We start from the raw sequence: 27436 nt of genomic DNA on the forward strand, positions 1-27436 counted from the left end.
TGGCCTGGGAGATTGAAGTGCTCTCCTACGGGTTTTTGTATATTGCCATTTCTGATATCTGATTTGTGTGCATTTATTCTTTTACGTAGAGACTGTCCAGTTTGTCCGATGTATATAGCAGAGGGGCATTGCTGGCACATGATGGCATAAATTATATTGGTAGATGTGCAGCTGAATGAACCCACGATGCTGTGGCTGATCTGGTTAGGTCCTGTAATGGTGTTGCTGGTGTAGATATGTGGGCAGAGCTGGCAACGAGGTTTGTGGCATGGATGGGTCCCTGAGTTAGAGTGACTGTGATGCGGTGTATAGTTGCTGGTTAGGATTTGCTTCAGGTTGGCAGGTTGTCTGTGGGCAAGGACTGGTCTGCCTCCCAAGGCCTGTGAAAGTGGGGGAACAAGAATAACCCGGGAAACTACAGGCCAGTCAGCTTAACTTCTGTGCCAGGAAAGATAATGGAGCAGGTCATTAAAGAAATCATCGGCAAGCAATTGCAAGGTGGTAAGGTGCTAGGGAACAGCCAGCATGGTTTTGTTAAAAACAGATCATGTCAAACCAATCTAATAGCTTTCTTTGATAGAATAACGAGCCTTGTAGTTAAGGGAGAAGCGGTGGATGTGATATACCTAGACTTCACTAAAGCATTTGAGATGGTCTCACATAATATACTTATCAATAAACTACTCAAATACAACTTAGATGGGGCTACTATAAGGTGGGTGAACAACTGGCTGGATAACCGTACCCAGAGAGTAGTTATTAATGGCTTTCAATCCTGCTGGAAAAGTATAACTAGTGGGGTTCTGCAGGGGTCTGTTTTAGGACCGGTTCTGTTCAATATCTTAATTAACGATTTCGATATAGACATAGAACGTACACTTCTTCTTCGAGTGTCCCCGTGGGTGCTCCACATTAGGTGTCGGGCTCGCCCGGTGCCGCAGATCGGATCTTCCAAGCAGTTTCTGCCAGACTGCGCATGCGCCGGTGCGCGCCGCTCCCTTGCGCGCTCCTGGCCACATGCGCAATCCAGTCCCCGCAAGTTCCTCTTAACCGCCGTCAGCTGCAGACGGAATCCGATTAGGCTACGGCCAAGTTAGCGTATTCAATGGTTTTAACTGTTTTTCTTTAAAGTTTTCAAGTTCTTAGGCTACTGTTAAGTTAGCCAGTTGTTATTTTCAAAAAAAAATGAAACAACAAGCGGAACGGCATTCAGTCCAGTCCTAGTAACAAGCAGAGCACCGGAGGCCAGGAGCCTAGGGCCATTAGCCCTCCTGCCGCGGCAGGCTATCGGAGAGGGGGAAAACAGCACAGAGAAGGTGCTAAGTACCCCATTAACAACTGAAAGACTCACCAACAATGTCCTCTTTAGGATTCAAGAAATGTGAGACTTGCCGAGAGGCAATGCCAGCGTCTGATGGGCACAGTCACTGCATAAGGTGCCTGGGGGGAGTCCCATGTCACGCAGAAATGCTCCTTCTGTGCAAAATTAACAGCCAGAGCAAGGAAGGACAGGGAGCTGGGGCTTAAAATGCTGCTCTTCGACAAGGCCCTCCAGCCAGACGTGCCGGAGCGGCCACAGCAGGAGGGACCCTCCGGGGCCCATAAAAGGAAAGCCGCCTCCCTCACCCCATCAGCGCAAAAACGGAGGAAAGTCTCCCAAGCCCGATCCCTGCCGTCAGCAACAGCGAGCGGGACGGGAGGAGCGCGCAGCCCCCAGCCGCAGCAACAGCTGATCAGCGGCGGCACAGAGAGCCACGTTGAGGCGGCTCAGCCTCCAATAATCAAACAGCCGCCCCGCACCGCAGGCAGTGCGGCAGCTAAACAAGCGCCGGTACCGGCGGCACCGCAAGCAGCGGCACCGACCCCCGGGGAACCGGTGGTGCAGAGCGCGCAGGCACGCAGCCTACAGGCACCGGAGGACACCGCCTGTGCGGCACCGCCCATAATCATGCCAAGCACGGCGCGGACGGGGCCGAGATCCCCTGCACGTCAGAGGGTGGAGCTACCCCCTCAAGGGAGGGGGAAGGCTGCACACAAAACAAGGCACCGCAGCCTCTCTCCAGACAGGGCTGCAGAGTTGCTTTCTCTCAGCCCTACGCTCATGCTGCAGACTCCAACCACAAGGCAGGGGTCCCCCCTAGCCTACCTGGAGCCCCTGTCTCCATTTTTACAACCAGCCTCGGCCTGGCTGGGACCACCTTCACCCTTCCTGGGGCTTGAGCCGCTGAAGTACTATCACAAATCGCTCTCTCCAGTGTCCCAGGTCTCTCGACGATCTCGCTCCCCCAGACGCAGAGGGTATGCACCAAGGGAGTGGTCTAGGTCACCTTCCCAAGAACAGTGCCCATGCTGCCATGGTCGCCCCTATCACGCGGGGCATAGACACCACCGGCAATCTACCAGGGAAAGATCCCCACAGACGGTCCTGTATGCCCGAGGGCAATCGCGAACGGGGACAGAGACTCAAGTATCTCAGGGTGAACTGGTTATGGAACCCCGAGATTTTCCCTTGCAAGCTTCCAGCAAGCAGATGTACCATCACCAACAGGAACCGGAAGGGTCCAGAGAGGCGTACCCTAGTGGTTCCTCACTCTCCTCCCCGGACGAGGCTACGGCCCCGGGGGACGTCCATCCTCCGGACAATTTCAAACAGTTTCAAGAGCTGTTTAATAGGGTGGCCTTCACGCAAGGCATCCAGACAGCAGAGGTGCAAGAGAAACACCATAATCTCCTCAAAAATCTGAGACCTCCGGCCTCCTCCAAAATAGCAATACCGCTTGATGAAGCAATCTTGGAGTCCGCCACTATGATATGGCAGACCCCTGCAACTATTCCGCCTGTCCACAAGAGAGCGGATAAGAAATACTTCGTGCCGGCGAAGGGCATGGAGTTCCTGTTCAGCCACCCACAACCAAATTCCTTGGTGGTGGAGTCGTCGCAACAAAGATCAAAGACATCTCAATTCAGGACAGGGGGAACAGACAAAGATGCCAAGAAGCTAGAGCTGTTCGGCAGAAAGGTCTACTCCTCCTCCACTCTACTGTTGCGAATGGCAAATTACGCAGCGCATCTAGCGAACCATAATTTCGACAACTACACTAGGTTAACCTCCCTCATGGACTCGCTTCCAGAGGGCAAGAAAGCGGTGCTCAAGGCCATCGTGCAAGAAGGCTACGCGGCCTGGAGGACGGGAGTTCAGATCGCCCTGGATGTTGCGGACACAGCAGCACGTTCCACAGCTACGGCAGTGGTGATGCGAAGGGAGTCCTGGCTCCAGACTTTGGGTATACCGAGGGATCTGCAGGCAAAGATAGACGATCTTCCCTTCGACTCGCAGAAGCTGTTTGCTGAATCAACTGACTCTGTCCTTCATTCCAGTAAAGATTCAAGAGCCACACTTAGGACCCTGGGGATTTACACCCCTCCATACAGAAAGAAAAAGTACTACCCTCAACAAAGACGGTACGAGTACCAGCAACAGCGTCCCCAGTACCACAGGGGTTACGAGCAAGGGCGACATCAACAGCACCAGCAGTACAGAACTCCCAGGCGACGTTCCCAACAGAGCCGTGCATCCTCGGGGCAGGGCCAAAGGCCACAAGTTTGACACACAGATCCAGGGCTGCGCCATCACTACCATCATACAAGGTCATCCGAAGCTGTTATTCCACCATCGCCTCCGAACATTCTACGACCAGTGGCAAAGGATGACCACAGACAAATGGGTGCTGGAGATCATAGCCACGGGGTACGCCATCCCCTTCCAGTCGCTCCCACTGCCACGACCTCCACCCAGGCCCCACCTCCAGGAGGCCTCCCACGTAGCGAGGCTCAAGCAGGAGGTAGACCATCTCATGCTCATAGGGGCAGTGGAAAGAGTGCCGGAGCAACTGCAAGGGAAAGGGTTCTACTCGAGGTACTTCCTTACGGAGAAAAAGACAGGAGGCTGGAGGCCCATCTTAGATCTTCGAGGCCTCAACCGGTACCTGCGCAAGCAACGCTTTCGGACTATCACAATCGCCTCCATCCTTACGGCACTGGACGATGGAGATTGGTTCGCAGCCCTCGACTTACAAGATGCCTATTTTCACATAACTATCCGTCCGGCTCACCGACGATTCCTCCGGTTCATGGTAGGCAAAGAACATTTTCAATACAAGGTCCTACCGTTTGGCTTCTCCTCAGCCCCCAGAGTCTTCACCAAGACCTTGGCAGTGGTGTCAGCCTACCTGCACAGACAGGGGGTATTTATATTCCCGTATCTGGACGACTGCCTACTCAAAGGGGCCTCGAAGGAGGAGGTACTACGCATGATACGCGTCACAGCAGGCACGTTCTCTTCTCTCGGCCTGGTTATCAATCTGGCAAAATCAAGGATAGACCCCACACAGGACATAGAGTTCATAGGGGCACGTATAAATTCTATTACAGCGAGAGTGTATCTACCAGAGACACGCTTTCGGGCCATCGGCTCCCTCGTGCAAGTCATCACCTTCAGCCCTACGGTGCCGGTTCTGATGTGCTTACAGCTGCTGGGCCACATGGCAGCAGCGACGTTCGTAGTACAGAACGCCAGGTTACACATGCGCAGCATGCAGCACTGGCTGGCGACCGTATACAAACCAGCAGCACACACCGTTCACAGGGTGGTGTCGCCCACAACAGAGGTGCGCAAATCCCTGCAATGGTGGGTAAACCCCAAGAACATGCTAACAGGGGTACCCTTCCACCAACCACAAATACCGGTTTTTCTTACTACAGATGCCTCCCACATAGGGTGGAGAGCACACATGGGCGAAGAGGTGACGCAAGGACTGTGGTCCTCCACGGAACAGTCACTGCACATAAATATACTGGAGCTCAGAGCAGTGTTCAACGCCTGCAGACACTTTCGAGACCATATACAAGGCAAAGTAGTCGGGATCAGTACAGACAATACCTCCACCATGTTTTATATAAATCGGCAAGGAGGAGCTCGGTCCCGTGCCTTATGTGCGGAAGCAGTCCGGTTATGGAACTGGTGCATCGCCAACAATATAATCTTGAAAGCCTCGTACTTACCAGGCGCTCACAATGTGAAGGCAGACCAGCTGAGTAGGCGTTTCGCACTCACGGACGAGTGGCAGATCTGTCGCGATCTGCTACGACCGATTTTTCACGCATGGGGTTTTCCCCAGATAGACCTATTTGCCACTCAACACAACAAGAAGTGCCCACGATTCTGCTCCAGGGCAGGACTGGGACGGAGGTCCCTGGGGGACTCATTCGCGATCTCCTGGAGGCGCCCCCTGCTTTACGCTTTTCCTCCCACAGTGCTGATCCACAAAGTCTTGCAGAAAGCCAGGAGGGAAGGAGCCCGAATGATCCTGATAGTCCCAACGTGGGATCGACAGCAATGGTTCCCCCTACTCCTGAGCATGTCGGACCGTCCACCGATGCCCCTTCTGGTGGCGCCGGATCTGCTCACGCAAGCCCAGGGGTCCACAGTGCATCCGCACCCCCAAGGCCTGCGACTACAAGCGTGGTTAATCCATGGCTCAGCTCCCTAGAGAGCACATGTACGGAGGAAGTGCAGCAAGTCCTAGAAAGTAGCAGGAGGACTTCCACCAGGAAGACCTACAAGCAGAAATGGACTCGCTTCACGGCATGGTGTTCTACCAAACATCTAGCCCCCCTTTCGGTGCCTATACCTGTGATATTGGAGTATTTACTAGACCTCAAGGGAGGAGGACTCTCACTATCCTCATTAAAGGTCCACCTTGTCGCCATTTCGGCGTTCAGACACAAAGAGGAAGGGCACACGGTGTTCGCCCATCCCATGGTCACCAGGTTCCTCAAAGGGTTGGTAAACCTATACCCCCCTCGGAAACCGCTTCCACCTTCGTGGAACTTGGACCTGGTGCTTAATGCGCTAACGGGACCACCGTTCGAGCCTTTGGCCACGGTTTCCCTCCGCCTTCTTACGATAAAGACGATCTTTCTTCTCGCAATCACGTCAGCTCACAGGATGAGCGAGCTTGCGGCAGTTATGACAACGCCACCCTGCACTGTTTTTTCCAAGGAGGCTGTAACCATATGGCTGCATCCAGCCTTTGTTCCTAAAGTTTCTTCTGAGTTTCATATTAACGAACCTATCATTTTACCCTCGTTTTATCCAAAGCCTCATAACTCTAACAAAGAGGCGCGCCTACACCTCCTGGACGTGAGGAGGGTGCTAGCCTTCTATATAGACAGGACCAAGTCCTTCCGGAAAACGGATAGACTCCTAGTCTCTATCGCTCCCAAATCAAAAGGAGAAGGTCTCTCTTCGCAGAGAATCTCGAAGCACATCGTATCCTGCATAAAAATGTGCTACGAACTCAAAAAGACTCCTTTACTGGCCACCCCCAGGGCTCATTCCCCTAGGGCGGTGGCGGCATCAACAGCCTTTTTCAAGGGTGTTGCGCTAAAAGACATTTGCAGAGCAGCGACCTGGTCATCCTATGACACCTTCGCCAAACATTACGCCCTTCACAGGGTATTCCAAGAGGATACCCGTCTCTCGACAGCGGTCCTCTCGGGGACAAGCTGCACATAATCTGATTACCCACCTCCTATCTTGGGTTACTGCTGGGTAGTCACCTAATGTGGAGCACCCATGGGGACACTCGAAGAAGAAAGAAAGGTTACTCACCGTAGTAACGGTGGTTCTTCGAGATGTGTCCCCGTGGGTGCTCCACTACCTGCCCATCCTCCCCGCTTCGGATCTCTGTTTAGTGTTTTGCAGGAGCATCTGAGGCGGTTGGTCAAGGAACTGGCAGGGACCGGATCACGCACGTGGCCAGGAGCGCGCAAGGGAGCGGCGCTCTCTGGCGCATGCGCGGTGCGGCAGAAACTGCTTGGAAGATCCGATCTGCGGTGCCGGGCGAGCCCGACACCTAATGTGGAGCAGCCACGGGGACACATCTCGAAGAACCACCTTTACTACGGTGAGTAACCTTTCTTTATTAAGTTTGCAGATGATACCAAGCTGGGAGGGGTTGCAACTTCTTTGGAGGGTAGGGTCATAATTCAAAAGGATCTGGATAAACTGGAGAAATGGGCTGAGGTAAACAGGATGAAGTTTAATAAGGACAAATGCAAAGTGCTCCACTTAGGGAGGAACAATCAGTGTCACACATACAGAATGGGAAAGGACTGCCTAGGAATGAGTACAGCAGAAAGGGATCTAGGGGTTATAGTGGACCACAAGTTGAATATGAGTCAACAGTGTGATGCTGTTGCAAAAAAGGCAAACATGATTCTAGGATGCATAAACAGGTGTGTTGTGAACACAACACGAGAAGTCATTCTCCCACTCTACTCTGCGCTGGTTAGGCCTCAGCTGGAGTATTGTGTCCAGTTCTGGGCACCGCAGTTCAGGAAGGATGTGGAGAAATTGGAGAGGGTCCAGAGGAGAGCAACAAGAATGATCAAAGGTCTAGAGAACATGACCTATGAAGGAAGGCTGAGAGAATTGGGCTTGTTTAGTTTGGAAGGGGGGACATGATAGCAGTTTTCAGGTATCTAAAAGGGTGTCATAAGGCAGAAGGGGGGAACTTGTTCTTCCTTGCCTCTGAGGATAGAACAAGAGGCAATGGACTTAAATTGCAGCAGGGGAGGTTCAGGTTGGACATTAGGAAGAAGTTCCTAACTGTCAGGGTGATCACACACTGGAACGAATTGCCAAGGGAGGTGGTAGAATCTCCATCACTGGAGCTAGTTAAGAAGAGGTTAGATAGATGGCTTTCAGGGATGGTCTAGAAAGTGCTTGGTCTTGCTGTGGGGGCAGGGGGCTGGACTCGATGGCCTCTCGAGGTCCCTTCCAGTCCTACTGTTCTGTGATTCTGTGATTTCTGGTGTAGATACGTGAGTAGAATTGGCAGTAAGATTTGTTGCAGGGACTGGTTCCAGGTTTAGAGTTACTGTGTTGTGGTCTATAGTTGCTGGTGAGAATTTGTTTAAGAATTTGTTTAAGGTTGGCAGGCTGTCTGTGGGCGAGGACAGGCCTGCCTCTCAAGGTCTGTGAGAGTGAAGGGTCGTTGTCCAGGATGGGTTGGAGACCACTGGATGGAAGCTAGAAGCATGTAGGTAAGCATAGTGGTCCGTGGGCTGCCAGCTTTGTCCATATATCTATTCTGGGGATACCATCACTGGACCTAACCAGGTTATTCACAGAATCACAAGCACATTCTCGTGTTCCTAAACTAACATCATATATAATGTCATGTGCCAACAATGCCCAGATGCTTTGTATATCGGACAGACTTCAAACTCTCTCAGACGAAGAGTTAATGGGCACAAAACAGACATCAAAACATTCCTGATCCACAAACCAGTTAGTCTACATTTTAATGGAGTGGGCCATTCTGCTAATGACTTAAGAGTTTGCGTCTTGTTGAAGAAGAATTTTCAGTGTGCTTTGGAAAGAGAAACAGCTGAACTCTCTTTCATATTCAAATTTGACACATTAACACGTGGTTTGAACCGGGATGCAAATTTTCTGGGACATTATAGGGGCTCTTTTGCATATTTGGCTTAATCTAATTCTTGACACTCCCCGCCCCCACACGCCTCAGCTCTCTGATTTGCTCACCTTGATAATTTTTTTCTGATTTGTCAACCTTGATTACTGTTTCTGGTTCTCTATGTCTTAAATATTGAGTCTGTTCTGGTATGGCTATGGTCTGAAGAAGTGGGTCTGTCCCATGAAAACTCACCTAATAAATTATTTTGTTGGTATTTAAAGTGCTACTGGTCTGCTTTTTTGTTCTGATATTATATAGACTAGCACGGCTCCCTCTCGGTTACTATTCAAAAGCTACATAAGGTTAATACTTCCTTCTGTTTATGAAGAAAACTCGAAAATGCTAAGTCATCAAAAGGTTAAGATTAAATATAAATAGAAAACTAGTTGTGGTAGTTAATGCAGTTCTGGGAATTTCTTGAGGAAGTCCATTATGGTGAATTATCTGACTTGGGTTTTATGAGAGAAAGCCTAATTAGAGGAAAAGCAGAGACACTTCAGGTTAAAAGCTGCTGGTGCGGGCTCTAAATTACTCTCCCTCTTGTAGTGTGTTTAATTGGTGAATCATATGAAATATATTGCTTTCAGTATGTGTATTCCCACAGTTGGAACCAGCTGTTTTTATTATTGAATCAGCTTTCAGCCTAGCATTCAGCTCATTCATGAGAAGCTTCTGGTGCTGCATATCAGCTATGTAAGACAATAAATTCCTTAAGAAATGCATCTAGGAACAAGCTCCATGATCATAGCTTTATGAAAAGATCAGTGTCAGTTTCATGTGTACTTTTACCTTATTACCATTTCAGCAGTGTGAGTGTGAAACTCAAAGTATTTATAAAAACCTCAGATTTATATGCACTGTAGAGAAGGCAAGGGGGAAGGAAGGGAAAACCTATGAAACAGTCAAAGACAATTTTTTATTAAAGCAGATATAAATTATGTGTTGCAGTGGAGAAAAAGGTTGAATCAAAAGCAGTTAAAATGACTGGTAGGAAGTGAGACCAATAGCATGGAATGCCTTCTAAAATTGTGATTAATCATTGGGAGACAACCACAACATTATATTTTAAACTGTTTACTTCACATGATGATGTTCCTATTGGAACAGTGTTGCTATAAATCACATAGGCCGTTTCTACACAGGCTACTTCTTTCGGAAGTGGCATGCTAATACAGGGAGCAAAAGATGCTAATGAGGCGCAGATGCAAATTCCCCATGCCTCATTAGCATAACGTCACATGATTTGGAGTCCGGAAGACCATTCTTCCAGACTCCAAAACGCTGTGTAGAAGCGCGGCCCTGGGGGTGCTTCTGGAAGGAAGTCCTCCTTCCGGAGGTCCCTTCTTCCCAAAAATTTTTGGGAAGAAGGGGCCTCCGGTAGGAGGACTTCCTTCCGGAAGCCCCCCTGGGGCCATGCTTCTACATGGTATTTTGGAGTCCGGAAGAACTGTCTTCTGGACTCCAAATCACATGATGTTATGCTAATGAGGCATGGGGAATTTGCATCCGTGCCTCATTAGCATCTTTTGTTCCCTGTATTAGCATGCCACTTCTGAAGGAAGTGGTCTGTGTAGAAATGGCCATAATGTTTGTGTCCAGCATTTGAAGGTATTTACAGGTGTTTCCATCATTCTGAGATATTACTAATACTAGATATCCTATAAGACTTATAGTATCAGTAGCATCACAGATTTATGCATTCTTGGGACACTAGTAAACCAGAAAGTTTCAGGATTTCACAAACAATAAAAAGAAGTTTTTAAAAGTCAAGTTAAAGTTTTTTGTCATATGTTACATTTTTTCTGTAGTTACCAGAAACATTCAGCACATAAATCCATAAACATGCCTTCAGTGATACCACTTGTGCATCAGTTCCTAGCAGCTGGGAATGCATTACAATAAAGTGATGTAAGTAAGCCAAACGATTATGGTTTGGGCTAACTTCCAGCAAAACATAAGTAGTCCTCTAGTGTTCCTTGTATAGAGTCACTGTAGGGTTAGTTTGTATCATAGAAGAGCTAACAGCCTATCTATTGTACTTGGTGCTTCACTGAAACTTTAGGATCCAGAAGATTATAATTCTTAGAACTCTCGTCTGAGGTACAAAGGAAGAGTTTATTTATAATGAATATAGGTCTAACTGGGATTCACAGTGGTCCTGAGACCAGGCCTAGCACCTTCTCATGATCACAGTTTCTCCCTATGTACTCCCCAATTCCTTAAGAAATTGCATTTTTCAAAAGTGACATCCAGTTTTGCATTTGATTTGTTAGTTTCCTTAATTAAAGAGTCGGATCACAGCTATTGTATTGCCCCTATATCTTGTTTTTAAAGTTCGGAATTTAACTCTTTTCTGGATATTATCTTAAAGTGTAATTCTCTATTGCCAAAAGTACTTCCAGTAGCTTGCAGCTAAAGGAAAATCTGCTTTTCCTTTCAGACCTATCTGTGTTTGAGGCCTGTAAGCAGTAGTTTGGTGTATAAAAACACACATTATGCAGACTGCTTTTTCCCTTGAAAGGCTTACATCTAAACAGAGATAATGCCAACCTGCTATTTAAAATAAAATGAGATCAGATACATTCAGATCAGCATAATCCTGTTTTCAAACACACACACAGAGCCTCTTTAATTGCAACTTTCTGTGACTTCAGTTTGTTCATTCATCCATCTATCCTGGTGTATTTTTACATGCAGTGTCACTGTGCAGTGTTCAGGTAATGTTATTAAAAAAAAAGAGGTAATGTTGCTGGGAAATAGTGCTGGGTGAAGGAAGTTCATGATGCTCTTAGCAACATTCTTCTGAGAGGGGTGTGAGCAATTTGAGCATTCGGGGAGGAGCACTGGGTAGCTGGGGATGCAAGGACCACCCTGCGTCACATATTGAGCGTGAGAAGTCTCTGAAGTATTGTTCTGCATTCCAAGGCACCAGCATATAATGGATGGTCCTGTCTTCCTGAATCTCTAGATCAGCTGCTTGGGAGAAAAGAGTGTTGGTACCCTCTTCTGGACCCCAACTAATCTGTCCCAGAAAGGGTACCATGTGCGTTGAATGCAGGTTCTGTTCTTTTCTCCTGTGCTCCCACCATTGTAGAAGCCATCTCTTAGTCATGCCCATATTTGAAACATTGCAGAAGAGAAACTCTCTAATCTTTCCTTACCACATTCAGGCTCCTTGTGACTGACAGAACAGCTTTAAAGAGTTTGCTACATTCAGGTTGTGAGAGCACATGGGACTCCGGTACAACAGTGGTGATGAGAAAACAAGACCAGTAACTTCTCGGTATTAGTTGGGTTTTGGAGAATTCACAGATTGTCACACAGAATCCAGCTTGTGGAATTCACTGTAAGCATACTGTTGTCTAATTGCAGACCAATTAGGTCACTTGAGGTCATCAGTGAAAAGATGCATATGATTTATGAAGGTAGAATACTCTAGAATGAGGAACATAATAGCTGTCATCAGTGATAGTTACAAGCAGCCTGGCATCATGCACAGCACTCCGAATTTCTCTGATGAATGTTCTCCCCCAAGTATTAAATATAAGAATGGCCATACTGGGTCAAGCCAATGGTCCATCTAGTCCAGTGTCCTGGCTTCCAACAGTAGCCAGTGCTATCAGCTTCAAGGGAAAGAACAAAACAGGGTGACATCCTCTGTTTTTCAGTCCTGTTCTGGTGGTCAAAGATTTAGGGGACAGCTGAAGCATGGGGTTGCGATGTGACGAAGTGGGGTGTATGAGGATTTTATTCTCCTGTATAGTTTCATGTGTTTCCTAATGCCCTGTAATAACATGAAGTGGGTGCCTCAGTTTCCCTAGGCACCACATCAATACATAGTGGTGATGGGAGTTTTGGTGTGATGATTTCTCACATGTAGAGAATGGCACTCCAAGCTCTTTGTAACTTATGCAACCAGTTTACACCTTTCTTCCCTGGGAAACAGAACAAAGGACTGAGGAGGGGATTGGCTGGTTTGAATTGGAACTTGGCAGTTGGATGGGGCATTCTCATCTGGCTGAAGAGGGAGGAAGGAGGGCCGTGCCTCAGCTCAGGGACCCACTCTGAGCTGCCTCTCCACAAAATGGATTGTATTTACTGCTTCCGTTTCTGTGCTGACAAGTGTGTTCTATGCTGTGTCATTTTTGACTAATAAAGCTTCAGTTCTACCTGCTGAATGAGAGTCCCATCTGACTGTGAATGTGAGGTGCCAGCAATAGGTCCAGCCTGGTGACCTACCCACACTTTGACATGCATCTCCATTAATAGCCATTACTAGACCTATTCTCCATAAATTTATTATGGCTATTAAGTGATTTAGAAATTGATCATGCAGTTAATCACACTGTTATACAGTAATTAATATAATTTGCTTAAATATTTTGCATGTTTTCTACATTTTCAAATACATTTATTTGAATTACAACAGAAGATGAAGACAGCACTGTACACTTTTTGTTTATTAAAAATATTTGCACTATTAAAAACAAAAGAAATAATATTTTTCAGTTCCCCCCTTATAAATACTATAGACGGTCTTTTTAGCATGAAAGTTGAACTTATAAATGTTGAATTATTCACAAAAAATAACTGCATTCAAAAATGAAACAATGTAAAACTGTAGAGCCTACAAGTTCACTCCATCCTTCTTCTTGTTCAGTGTATTGCTCAGACAAACAAATTTGTTTACATTTTCAGGAGATAATGCTTGCCCACTTCTTGTTAAAATGTTAACTGAATGTAAAAACACATGGCAAGTTGTAGCTGGCATTGCAAGAGTTTTACATGCCAGATGCAATAAAGTTTTGTATGTCTGTTCATGCTTCAACCACCATTCAGAGGACATGCATCCATGAGGATGATGGATTCTGCTCAATATTGAATCAATACGGTGCAGACCAATGCATGTTCATTTTCATCATCTGAGTCCGATGCCACTAACAGAAGGTTGATTTTCTTTTTGGGGGTGGTATAGATTCCATAGTTTCTCCATCAGAGTGTTGCTTTTTTAAGACTTGAGAAAGAATGCTCTGCAACTCCTCGAAGATTTTGAAGTCATGTCAGATTCTTAAACTTTGGGTCAAGTACTATAGCTATCTTTAGAAATCTCACATTGGTTTCTTCTTTGTGTTTTATCAGTCTGTGGTGAAAGTGTTCTTACAATGAAAACCATGTGCTGGCTCATCATCTGAGACTTCTGTAACATGAAATAATGTTGAAATGTGGGTAAAACTGAGCAGGACAAATACATTTCTCCCCTCAGGAGTTCACTTACAAATGTAATTAATGTATTTTTTTAAACAAGCATCATCGGCATTGAGGTATGTCCTGTGGAATGGAAGCTGAAGCATAAATAGACATATGAATATTTTAGCATATCTCGCTCATAAATATCTTGCAATGGTGGCTACAGAAGTGCCATTCAAATGCCTTTTCTCACTTTCTGGTGATCTTGAAAATAAGAAGTACACAGCATTATCTCCTATAAATGTAAAGAGACTTGTTTCTCCAAGTGATTTCCTGAACAAGAAGTAGGGCTAAGTGAATTGTAGCCTCTAAAATTTTACATTGTTTTATTTGAGTGCAGTTACATTAAAAATAAAAACCCTACATTTGTAAATTGCACTTTCATGGTAAAGAGATTGCGCTACAATATTGTATAAGGCGAAGGAATCTCCATCTCTAGAGGTTTTTAAGTCCCAGCTTGATATAGTCATGGCTGGGTTGATTCAGTTGGGGTTGACACTGCTTTAGGCAGTGGGTTGGACAAGATGACCTCCTAAGGACCCTTCCAGCTGTAGAATTCTATAATTCTATGATAACGGTAAACTGAAAAATACTATTTCATTTTAATTTGTTTGTAATTTTTACAGTGCAAATGTTTGTAATAAAAATAATATAAAGTGAGCCCTGTACACTTTGTGTTCTGTGTTGCCATTACAATGAGGAGTTCTGTGGCACCTTAAAAACCAACCAGTTTATTTGGGCATAAACTTTCACGTGCTGAAACCAACTTCTTCAGCTGCAGCTGATAAACTTGGTTCCAGATCACTAAGCTTATGACCAAATACATTCGTTAGACTTCAGGCTGCCACAGAACTTCTCATTGTTTTTGATCAAGCAGGGCTACCTCTTTAAACCTGTTGTTGTAATTGAAACGAATATGTTTTAAAATGTAGAAGAGCATCCAAATTATTTAATAAATTTTAGTTGGTATTATATATTTAACAGTGGGATCAAAACTCTAATTAATTGCAATTAATTTTAATCATGACTAGTTTAGTTATGTTAGTTAACTGTGATTAATTGACAGATCTAGAATTTATCTAATTCTTTTTTGAACCCAGTTATACCTATTGGCCTTCACAGCATCCCCTGGTAACAGGATCCATGGGTTTTCCGAGTGGTGTGTGAAGAAGTACTTCCTCTTGGTTGTTCTGAACCTGCTGCCTATTAATTTCATGTAGTGACCCCTTGTTCTTGTGTTGTGTGAAGGGTAAATAACATTTCCATATTCACGTTCTCCACACTATTTATGATTCCATAGACCTCTGTTTTATCTCTCTCCCCTTATTTCTTTTCTGATCTGAACAATCCCCATCTTTTTAATTGTTCCTCATATGGAAGCTATTCCACATACCTGATCTTTTATGTTTTCTTTTGCACACTGTTTCCAATTGTAATATATCTTTTTTTGAGATGAGGAAACCAGAACTGCAGTATTCAAGGTTTGGTCACATGGTGCATCTAGATAGTGGTAGTATATTATTTGCTGTTTTATTATCTATCCCTTAGCTTTTTGGCTGTCACTGCACAGTGAACAGATGTTTTCAGAGAACTATCCATGATGACTCTCAAGACTTCTTTCTTGAATAATAATAACTAATTTAGACCACATAATTTTTGAATGCATAGTTCCAATTGTCTCCAGCAATCATTCTCTTTGATGCTCAAAGAGTACTATTAAGCTGGAAGAACAGGTGGAGGATTAATCTCTCCTTGTCCATTCTGTAATAGACTCCCTGATTTCTCTAATATAGGAACATACGGATGCAAGCACCTGGTCTCTCTCAGTGCATTTTTGCTACACAAATTTCCCATTGGGTCACTATCCAAAAGTAGATCTTGCTAAGGTGTCAAATTCAAGTTGGGGTAATATTGTAGCTAACATTCTCTTACTGTTAGCAGTGTCTCACAGACATATCCACTTGACAGAATGACTTTTTCGAAGAGAAAAAATTGACAGATCTTTCCTACTAGTAGTTGCATATGTTCTCTCTAGTCATGTAGTACTTTAAAGACTAACAAACTAATTTATTTATAATTTATTAGTGGGGCAGACTAAGTAAAGTAAGTAAGTAGCATCCTTCAGTCTACGTAGACTATGGAACGTGCCCTTTGTAGTTCTGTTTGGCACCCTCATTTGTAGCGTCGGCTGTGACTGTGAAGACCCACATGAGAGTGACAGTCCTTGCTGCATCTGTTGCATATGTAATGGGTGTCTGGCAGGTCCCTGCTGTGCTTTCTGTGGGCTTGCTTCTCCTTAGCTAGCTGTCTGATCCTCAGCTCACCCTTGTGAAGGCCCTTGTATAGTTCCTGCCTCCATCTGCTGCGATCATCTGCCAGCTGCTCCCAGCTGTCTGGCTTGATGTCTACTTCCCTGAGGTCTCTCTTGCAAACATCTTTGTAGCGCAGCTGGGAGCGTCCGGGAGGTCTTTTGCCAGAGGCTAGCTCGCCATACAGGATGTCTTTCGGGATCCTTCCATCATTCATCCTGTGGACGTGGCCAAGCCAGCGGAGCCGCCGCTGCCCGAGGGCGGTGTGCATAGTTGGGATTCCAGCTTGCTCAAGGATGGTAGTGTTGGACACTCTGTCCTTCCACAGTATTCCAAGGATGCGCCTGAGGCAGTGCAAGTGGAAGATGTTCAGCCTCTTTTCCTGGTGGGCGTACAGGGTCCAAGTCTCGCTGCCGTAAAGGAGAGTGCTGAGGATGTAGGCTCTGTAGACTTGCATTTTGGTGTGAGTGTACAGCTTGTTGTTATTCCACACTCTCTTGCTGAGTCTGGACAGAGTTGTGGCTGCTTTGCCGATCCTCCTATTTAGCTCAGTCGCCAAGGACAGGGTGTCAGTGATGGTGGACCCAAGGTAAACGAACTTATGGCACTCTTTCAGATCATACCCGTACCAGAACAGACTAAATATATAAAGCACAGAGATCCAAAAATTATCATCAAGGTTGACGAATCAGAAAAATTGTAATCAAGGTTGGCAAAAGAGAAGAGCAGAAGGGCAGCAGGTTTGGGGTGGGGAAGTTAAGAGTTAGATAAAACAAAGTATGTAAAAGAGTCCTTGTAATGGGCGAGGTAATTGCTGTCCCAGTTCAAACCATGTGCTAATGTGTTGAATTTGAATATAAATGACAGGTCTGAGCAGTCCCTCTGTAAACGGTTAAAGTTCCTTTTCAGTAAAACAGAGGCTTTCAGGTCGTTAACAGAATGGCCCACTCCATTAAAGTGCTGGCTGACAGGTTTGTGAATTAGGAGTTTTTCGATGTCTGTTTTGTGTCCATTCATTCTTTGTTGAAGAGAGTTTGCAGTCTGTCCTACGTACATGATGTGTGGGCATTGTTGGCACATGATGGGATATATGATGTTAATTGAGGAACAGGAGAGTGTGCCCGTGATTCTGTGAATAACATGGTTAGGTCTAAATACAAAAGCTGGCTAAATACAAAAGCAGCTTCCCCTCCCTTGGTGTTCACAGATCAACTGCTGGTAGTAAGCCTCACTCTTGCTGACTGAGCTAACCTTGTTATCCCCACCCTTGCTCTGGCTTATTTATACCCGGCCCTGCAGATTTCCAAGACCAGCATCTGATGAAGTGAGTCTGTGCTCACAGAAGCTCATGCTCAAAACTTTTCTGTTAGTCTATAAGGTGCCACAGGACCCTTCGTTGCTGTTACAGATCCAGACTAACACGGCTACCCCTCCGATACATGGTTAGGTCTAGTGATGGTATCAGAACAGGTAGGTGAACAAAGTTGGCAACGGGGCTTGTTGTGAGGAAAAGTTCCAGGATTGGTATTATTGTGGTATAGCCTGTGGTTGCTGGTAAGAATCTTCATAAGGCTGGGAGGTTGTCTATAGGAGAGAACGGGCCTGTCACCTAGGGTCTTCTGGAGTGTGGCATCCTGATTTAGGATAGGTTGTGAGTCTTAAATGATGCATTGCAGTGGTTGGAGTTGGGGGCTGTAGGTAGTGAGCAGTGATGTTCTGTTATTGGCTTTTTTGGACCTATAACGGAGTAGTTGGTTTCTGGATATTCGTCTGGCCCTGTCGATTTGTTTTTTTTTAAATTTCTCCCGGTGGGTAATTCAGGTTTATGAATGTTTGGTAGAGATCTTGTAGTTTTTGGTCTCTGTCAGTAGAATCAGAGCAGATGCAACTGTACCTAAGGGCTTGACTGTAAACGATGGTTCGTGTTGTACATGCAGGATGGAAACTAGAAGTGTGTAGGTAAGTATAGGGGTCAGTGGGTTTCCAGTAGAGTGTGGTACTGATCAGGCCATGATTGATTTGTACTGTAGTGTCCAGGAAATGTATCTCTTTTGTGGAGTGGTCAAGGCGTAAGTTGATGGTCGGGTGCAGATTGTTAGTCTCTGTGGAATTCTTCTAGAGTCTCTTTACCATGGGTCCAAATGATAAAGATGTCATCAATGCATCGTAAGTAAAGGAGGGGTAATAGGGAATGAGAGCTGAGGAATCGTTCCATGTCAGCCATAAATATATTAGCATATTGTGGGGCCATGCAGGTGACAATAGCAGTGCCCCTAATCTGGAGACACTACATTTAACTGTTTAGAATACTAATCTGGAGGTATAAGTTGTCACCAAATTGGAAATAATTGTGCATGAGAACAAAGTTACAGAGGTCAGACACCAGATTGGCTGTGGTAACGTCAGGGATGATATTCCTGATTGCTTGTAATCCATCTTCATGTGGAATATTATTGTAGTGCTTTATAACCACTTAAATCCTACTGGTTTTGCTTAATTAAACTCTTGTGTTTATAATCATGACCTGGGGAGGACTACTACTGTGTATATCTCCCTTTCATTGATAAAAGGGGCTTACCTACTGAGCCCTCCCTGTGCAAATCTTTTGGAAGGAAATAAGCAGATTTATGTGGTGTTTTAATCCTTTAGGCATTGATTTTGTGGGGTTTTGTGTCGTAGTATTGAATCCTCCCAGAGCTGTGGTATATCAGAGTCTGTGTTGCTCTGCAGCAGGGAGATAACCTTAACTCTGTGCCTTGTCTGGGGGAGACCAGAGGATCTGGCCCAGAAGGACAGTGTGGTGGGGAGCCCCAAAGAGCAAACATACGAGGGAACATCTCAAGAGGTCTTTTGTGACTGCACCCTGTCACATCCCTGTTCTGGCCAAGAAGGCATAGGTTCTTTGGTCCCCTTGACAGGGTACAAAGATCACTCATCTGCTTTCCATCCAGAAGAGAGGTAGGATATTACAAGGGCCAATCAAGAATCAAAATCCAGACAGGCTTGGACAGAATCTCTTAAGTGAGAGGTAAGTTTGAGAGAGACTATCTACACTTTTATCTTCCAGAAATAAATCTGCTAGCTCAGTGTATTCAAGGGCCTGATTGAGTTTTAACCATTGGTCCCAAGTCAAGTGTCTAACCCCTTTTCATTCCCTCCCAACTGCATTGGTACCACAGATTCTCAGATATCTTTAGAATGGACTCGGGTTCACCCTGGCAGTTCAGACTCAGACTTAAGTTGATGCTTTGCCTGGCATCTCCTGTGCAGTAAGTTTTTATCATACCCAGATATCCAGCATTTTTCTTATGAGAGCATCATCTCATCGCTGCTTCTTTGAGTGATTGCTCATGTGCATTCCAATTTGGGTGTGCGCCATGCACATGCCCAGTTGCTGGAAACTTTTTGCCCTAGCTGGTAGCCTTAGCGTCGGTGCAGCACCCCCTGGAGTGGCGCCCGTATAGCCACCCATAAATGCACCGCCCGACCCTCCCCCCCCCCGCTCAGTTCCTTCTTGCTGTGCTGTCAGTTGCTGGAGCTTAGCTCTTGTTGAGAGTTCACTGGTAGCTTTTGTTGTTTTAATTGGTTGTAAATAGTTTAGATCATTATCTTTGTAGGAAATTAGCACTTAGTAAGCCGAGGTGGGTCTTTAACTCCCTTGGTGCCTCAGCGCCAGGTGATGCCTGGATCTCTGGGTTTTAAAAACTGTTCTAAATGCGGCAAATGCATGCCCAAAAGTGACCCGCGTAAAGCTTGTCTGGGCTGCCTCGGTGAGACTCATCTCCAAGAGCATTGCTTTATCTGCAAGGCCTTCAAACCCAGGACTCTAAAAGATAGAGCTCAAAGACTGAAAATTCTTCTGATGGAGTCAGCCTTGCGCCTGGAGGGTTCCTTGGTGGGAATGCGGAGTGCTGCATCTTCAGTGCAGAACGCTCCGGCACCGTCGGTGCCATCAGAGGGCTCCCGGTGCTGAGAGCTGGACCCGGCGCCATAAGAGCCAGTCTCCGGTGCCTCCTAAGAAGAAGAGACGGGTGCGGGGCCGTTCCCAAGAAAGAAAAGGGCAAAGACAGGCATCGGGAGAGTCCACCAAATCACACCGTGAGCGGGGTCACGAAGTGTGGGCGTCGACTTCAGCGCGAGGCAGGAGCCCGCACTCTCCCAGACTTCCCTCAACACCGGAGGCCTTTAGTGCTGCTCAAGGCCTCCTGCAGTTTACGATGCTGCTACAAATGCTGCATCAGGAGCGTTCGTCACCCTTGCTCTGGACACGGGGTCAGGCTCCAGGGACCCTGGCATGGCTCCTGACGCCGGTGGGACCCCAACAATCAATTGGCACCATGCAAATTGGCTCCTGCAGGCTCTGTCCCATGAGGGGTATGGGACCCTTGGCACCACCATGGTCGTCAGTGTCAGGGTCTGCGTCGGAATTGGACTCCCTTTACTCTGGCTTGGTGAGGAGCAAGAGTACAAGGTCATCCTGACGCAGTGGGCACCGGCGCCACTGCCGACGCTCCCTGGAAGGAGAGTGGCAAAGGCCCCATCAGGGAGCACCACAATGGCCCTTCTGGACCCCGTGGGTGATCCACGAGGAGACAGGATGAGTTGCTGGACTCACGTTCAGTGCACCAGCACCTCCCCGGGTGCCGAGATCAGCGCCAACAGCATCTCTGGGAGCCCCACCAAAGGAGCAGACAGAGTCATCTGCACCGATGGCAGTACCGGCACTGTCATCAGTGTTGACATCAGCACCGGGACAGTTAGAAGCAACCCAGGCATGGGTGCCGCCTGTACAGGTACTGGGAACTGTGGTGCAGTGGGCAGTAGCGCCAACTGAACCGGTGCCGTCCCAGGTGCAGAGTAGCCCCGGTTTCAGAGCGCCATACCAGGGACCACTAGGGGGCCCTTCACCCCAGGCACCGAGCACGGCACCACATATTGTGGTGCCAGGGACTTAAGCAGCGGTGCCAGAATCCTCTGTACCAACGGGTTTGGAGGGTGTGTTGACCTCATCTTTGTCTTCTCTAGATGAGGCATTAGCTGGATCCTCTGCATCCCCAGTATTGGAGGATGGAGGCGTGTACCAGCAACTTTTGAGGAGGGTCACCCAGAGCCTGGGGGTACAGGCGGAAGAGGTCAGAGATGAAGTAGACCCTGTCACAAACATCCTCTCAACCTCTGGACCATCCAGGGTGGCACTGCCTATTATAAAGACAATTGCCAACACAGCTAAGACAGTGTGGCAAGCCCCAGCCTCAACTTTACCCACAGCTAGGAAAAACGAATGCTGTTATTTTGTCCCGGCACAGGAAAATGAACATCTGTTCACCCATCCTCCCCCTGACTCCCTTGTCATGGATGCGGTGAACAATAGGGTATTGCCATGCGAAGGGGAGCATGGCTTCAGGTCTCGGGTCTGTCACAAGAGGTGCAGCAGTCCATTCAGGACCTCCCTTTTGAAGGCCCCTCCCTATTTTCAGAGAAAACGGATAAGAGACTTCATGGCATGAATGACTCTCGGTCCATGTTACGCTCACTGGGTCTATACACACCGGCAACCCAGAGAAGACAGTTTAACCCTAGGCCCCAGTTCAGGCAGTTCCCCCAGCAGCAACAGGATGGGAACAGGAGAAGGGGCCGCCATAACAGGAGGTGTCAGGGTCACCAAACACAGGACCAGGGCCACCCTAAAACCCCTCCTGGGCCTAGACACCAATTTTGACAGAGCATTCGGGAGCGATGCACCATCCACTCCCATAGTTCCAGCCCAGGGTTTATTTTCAGTCCGCCTATCCCTATTCTACCATGCATGGTGCAGCATAACTTCGGACCAAGTGGGTCCTCTGCATGGTAGAAAGGGATATGCTATCCAATTTTCTTCGCAACCCCCTTTCCCGTCCCTCTTCAGGAACCCCTCTCACAAGATAGTTCTCAGACAGGAGGTAGGAATCCTCCTCCAAAAGGGGGCTATAGAGGAAGTTTCCCAGGAATTCCGGGGACAGGGATTCTATTCTCTCTATTTCCTAATCCTGAAAATGAAAGGGGGGCCAGGACCCATCTTGGACCTACAAAATGTCAACAAATTTGTAAGAAAGATAAAGTTTCATATGATATCCCTGGGAATAACTATCCCAATGCTGGAACGAGGGGATTGGTTCGCCGCCCTCAACTTACAGGGCGCATATTTCCATGTAGCAATTTGTCCACCTCACAGGAGGTTCCTCAGATTTGTGCTAGGGAAGGACCATTATCAATTTACAGTCCTCCCGTTTGGACTCTCCTCAGCCCCGAGAGTCTTTACCAAATGTATGTCAGTAGTGGCAGCCATCCTACGCAGGCAGGGTGTGCATCTGTTCCTGTACCTAGACGACTGGCTGATCAGGGTCGGTTACAAGGACAGGTGTCGAAACATGTACAGCTAATAAAAGCAAAGTTTGACATGTTAGGCCTCCTAGTAAACGAGGTGAGGTATGTACTAGCCCCCACTCAAGTCATGGAGTTCATAGGCGCACGTCTAGACACACAGCAAGCCAGAGCGTTTCTGCCACACAGCAGGGTCCAAGCAGTGGTGGCTTGCATACAAGTCTTAATAAGGTTCCCAACCACAATAGCCAGGGGATGCCTCAGATTGTTGGGACACATGGCGGCATGCATGTTCGTAGTCCAGCATGCCAGGTTACGAATGCACCACTTTCACATGTGGTTCGTCTCAGTATACGGACCTGTCAGGGACAACATAGACAAGTTAATCGCAGTCCCCCCCGAAGTGTTGATGACACTGCACTGGTGGCTGGAGAACGGGTCAGTCTGCATGGGGGTACCCTTCAATTCCCCACAACCCTCCCTCTCCCTAGTCACAGATTCCTCAGACCTGGGCTGGGGAGCACACTTGGGGGACCGCCAGACGCAGGCCCTGTGGGGCAAAACACATGCTCATCTCCAGATAAATGTGTGAGAACTCTCAGCAGTTCATCTGGCATGCGAAGTATTTCAGAACGAGCTGAAGGGGCGCTGTGTGGCAGACAGCACAGACAACACTACAGCAATGTACTAAATAAACAAACAAGGGAGTGCACACTTGCCGCCCCTGTGTCTGAAGGCCCTCGTGCTTTGGGATTTCTGCATCCAGCACCAGCTTCTCCTGAGGGTGTTCAACCTGCCTGGGACACACAACTCTCTGGTGGACCACCTCAGCAGGTCCTTCATGGACTACGAGTGGTCATTACACACAGAAGTACTGAATTCAGTTTTCCAGAGGTGGGGACGTCCCCAGGTAGACCTCTTTGCCATGCGTCTCAATGCGAAGTGCAGTACATTCTGCTCTTACCAGAACTGAAGTCCAGGTTCTTGAGCAGACGCCTTCAGCATCCGTTGGTCAGGCCCATTGCTGTACTCCTTTCCACCGATACTGCTCATCCACCGAACGCTGTTGAAAATTCGGTCAGACCGAGCATCAGTAATCCTGGTGGCCCTGGCCTGGGCTCAACAATGTTGGTACTCAGCCCTCTTGGAGATGTCCACTCACGCCCAGGAGATGCTTCCGCTGTGCCCGGACCTGCTGACACAGGAGGAGGGGAGACTGCAGCACCCCAATCTCCAAGCGCTGCATCTCACAGCATGGTGGCTCCATGGCTGAGACCGGTTGGGCTGGCCTGCTCCGAACCTGTCAGGGAAGTATTGCTGTAACAGCAGGAAACCCTCTACAAGGGTAGCATATGTAGCCAAATGAAAAAGATTTACCATCTGGGCCACCCAAAAGGGGATGTCCCTGGGAGAGGCCACAATACCAAGTGTCCTAGATTACTTGCTGGCTCTGAACCAGGTGGGGCTGTCAGTATCCTCCCTAAAGGTACACCTGGCGGCCATTTCGGCGTTCCACCTGGGGGACGGGAGGTTTTCAGTCTTCTCAGACCCGGTGGTAAAAAGGTTTATGAAAGGAATGGAGAGAGTTAGAGCACAGGTTTGGGCCCCCCTGCCGACGTGGGACCTTAATTTGGTTTTGCTTAAGCTGATGGCTCCCCCTTTTGAACCTCTCACCTCTTGTTCTATGTTGTTTTTTACCTATAAGGTGGCATTCCTGGTGGGCATTAACTCAGCCAGAAGGGTGTCAGAGCTAAGGGCCCTGACGGTGGATCCAATTTATATGGTGTTCCACAAGGACAAGGTTAGACAAAGACCCCACCCGGCATTTCTGCCTACGGTGGTCTCCCCTTTCCATATTAACCAAGACATCACCTTACCGGTGTTTAACCCAAAGCCCCATGCCTCCCCTAGGGAGCAGAGTCTACACACCTGGGATGTCTGGAGGGCACTGGCCTTCTATATGGACAGGACCAAACCCATCCGGAAGTCGCAGCAGCTGTTCGGTGCAGTAGCAGACAGGATGAAGAGGCATCCAGTCTCCTCTCAGCAGATCTCCTCCTGGATAGTAGCCTGTATCAGTGAGTGTTACAAACTGGCGGGGGTTCCCCCTCCGCCAATCAGGGCTCACTCCACAAGGGCACAGGCGTCCTCTCCAGCGTTCTTGGCCAAAGTCCCTATCCAGGACATCTGCAGAGTGGCCACTTGGTCCTCCATTCACACGTTCGCAGCACAATACGCAGCATGTTAGGGAAGACACTGCAGTGGGCAGGGCTGTCCTGCACTCCTTTCAGGGCTCCGACCCCGCCTCCTAGGCATTGGCTTGCCTTCACCCAAATTGGAATGCACATGAGCAATCACTCGAAGAAAAAAAAGACAGTTACCTGTTCCGTAACTGGTGTTCTTCGAGATGCGTTGCTCATGTCCATTCCAAAACCCTCCCGCTTTCCCCTCTGTCGGAGTAGCCGGCAAGAAGGAACTGAGCGGGGGGCGGGTCGGGCGGTGCATTTATGGGTGGCTATACGGGCGCCACTCCAGGGGGCGCTGCACTGACCCTAAGGCTACCGGCTAGGGCAAAAATCTTCTGGCAACTGGGCATGCGCACGTCGCACACCCAAATTGGAATGGACATGAGCAACACATCTCGAAGAACACCAGTTACGGAACAGGTAACTGTCTTATCCTCCTGACGTGCATAAAGTTCTTTTATGGGAGCCTACCTGGTTCTGAATGTTGTTATAGGGCCTCCATTTTAAGCACTTGTGGAGGTATCATTACTTTTTACCTCTGAAAATAGCTTTGTTTCATGAGAATCATGTCTGTAGGGCATTGGAGTTAGGAGCTCTTTTCCTGGAATGTCATTACTGCTTGTTCTATAAGGCTAAAGTGGTACTCGGAACTGACCCTGTCTTCATATAACCCCAGGTTCCGCAGAGTAGGGATAAGCAAACCTTTTACGTGCGGCCCCTCTTTTCATCCCTGCAATTAACAGGACTCCCTCAGTTTGATTAATGTAATCCAAACTGACAGTTTTTGGTTGTGTTCATTACAAAAAAAACAAAAACAAAAACAAACCCCTACCACCACCTTTTGGTATGTTTAAGAAAGGTATGGAGAATGTAAAAACTGTATTAATCTGTGTCTAAATGTAAATAAACTTACATAAAAACAGTAACATACTTAACATTTTTACTGAGATGAATGAGCCTGAGACCCAGCAGCCGATCCTACTGCATCCCACTTATAAAATTGTACATCCCTCCCAGGTGACCTGCCCCCCACTTTGCACTCCCCTGCTGTAGAGCACAGGCAATTGTTCTTACCTCTCTCAATCCTGTTCTGTCACTCCCAAGAAAAATTGTGGCCTGGTTTTGACATCTGTAGAGGTCTCAAAGTATATATTTATTGTGGCTCACAGGTCAAAATGACAAACACTTGTATGCTTTGTTATCCATTGTTTAGAGTGAATGAAGGCTTCAGACTCCTCCCTTCCAGGTGACTGAGGTAATGTATCTCAGAGGTGTACAAGTGAAAAAGCCTAATTGAATTTTCCAACATCAGAGCTCACTGCATCAGAGCCAAGAGCTTCCTGGGCAGAAAGACCGTGTGCCCATACAAGAACGTCTGTAAATCAGCCACCTTTAAAATTCTGTATGTTGGACATCCAGTCATCATCTGATGCTGTGTTCATTAGGCAATGCTATTTGCTGTAGCATCCTTGTAACTGTTGGGCAAGGGTTATTCCCTTTAATCTCTGCATATTCATATATAGTTCCCTCCCAGTGTCATGGATCTGGGGACCTTGTTATGTGTAAGAAAAGGAAAATTTTTCCATGTTATACCTAAATATTTCCTTTCTTAGAATAATGCAGTCCACAGGTCCCATCTACTCTAAATGGGCTGTCAAGTGGGAAAAGATACTGACTTGTTATTTCACACTCTGTTTTTTATTTAATTCTTTGTTCTGCAGAATTCCTTATTCTGTTTAGTCTCAGTGATACTTTTTCCTTATGGATATTGGTTATGATTACACTAGCAAGTTTTGCTGACAAAACCAGTGGAACATCCACACCCAAAATGCCTTTTTATCAACAGTTTGTCAACAAAACTGAGCACTTTTGCCAGCAGTGTTCTGCCTCAGCCATGAGGTGTAACGCTGCTGTTGACAGATTCTGTTGAGAAAAAACCTGTGTGGATGCTCTGGAGGGCCTTCTCTTGACAGACTGGGCATTCAGAACAATGGGCAGCCCTATCTCCGGGTGCTTGTTTTGTTTAGAGAGCAGCTGTGCAGTCCGGTTGCTCCGTCAAAAGAGCGAAGCACTCTCCTGATTGGCTTTTGTGTGTGACCGTACTGTTGGCGGAAGTTTTGCTGGGAAATCTCTTCTGACAATGACTTCTGTTGACAGATCCCTGCAGCGTAACAGTAGCCATTGAGTCCTTAGTTTTTCCTAGGCTATGGAACTATCTCAACTGATGGTTTCTCAGAAGTGGACCCACAGCTGCCCTGCCTCTAATTTGCAGGGTTGCTCTACCTCCAGGCTTCCATCTAGCAGGATACACAATATCATAGGTCTGTGGCCCTGATTAGCCCAAGAAAACAAATATTCAGCTAAGATGCAGGTAAAAATCATTAAGTATTTCATACTCATATGCAGGCAACTTATTTATGTATCTTAGAGTTGTAATATAGTTTACATTATTATTACATATTATTTTGTGGGGATTAAATGCCAAATTTCCACATGGTCCTCTGTTCACCATCCTTTTGTGCTTGGGGATATAAAGCATCATACTTTGCAGATAGGGATACCTCATTTGCACTTTAAAAATGCAAACCCCTGTATGTGCCCACAGATGCAAGAATTCTTCTAATCTTGTTTACTTTCCTCCACAGTGAAGTGCAGCAGGGGGAAGTGTGTACTGTTGCTGATGTACAAGTTTAGGCCATGAGCTTAAAAGTAGGCATTTGATGTGAAA

The 27436-nt window shown here is 47.1% G+C and overlaps 1 protein-coding gene across 6 annotated transcripts in view; it reads left to right on the forward strand.

The window, feature by feature from the left end:
- ASH1L (ASH1 like histone lysine methyltransferase) overlaps nucleotides 1-27436 on the forward strand; it is a 258896-nt gene that overhangs the window by 70717 nt on the left and 160743 nt on the right. The window lies entirely within an intron of this gene.

The sequence above is a fragment of the Carettochelys insculpta genome, chromosome 30 (assembly GCF_033958435.1).
Source record: "Carettochelys insculpta isolate YL-2023 chromosome 30, ASM3395843v1, whole genome shotgun sequence".
Lineage (NCBI taxonomy): Eukaryota > Metazoa > Chordata > Testudines > Carettochelyidae > Carettochelys > Carettochelys insculpta.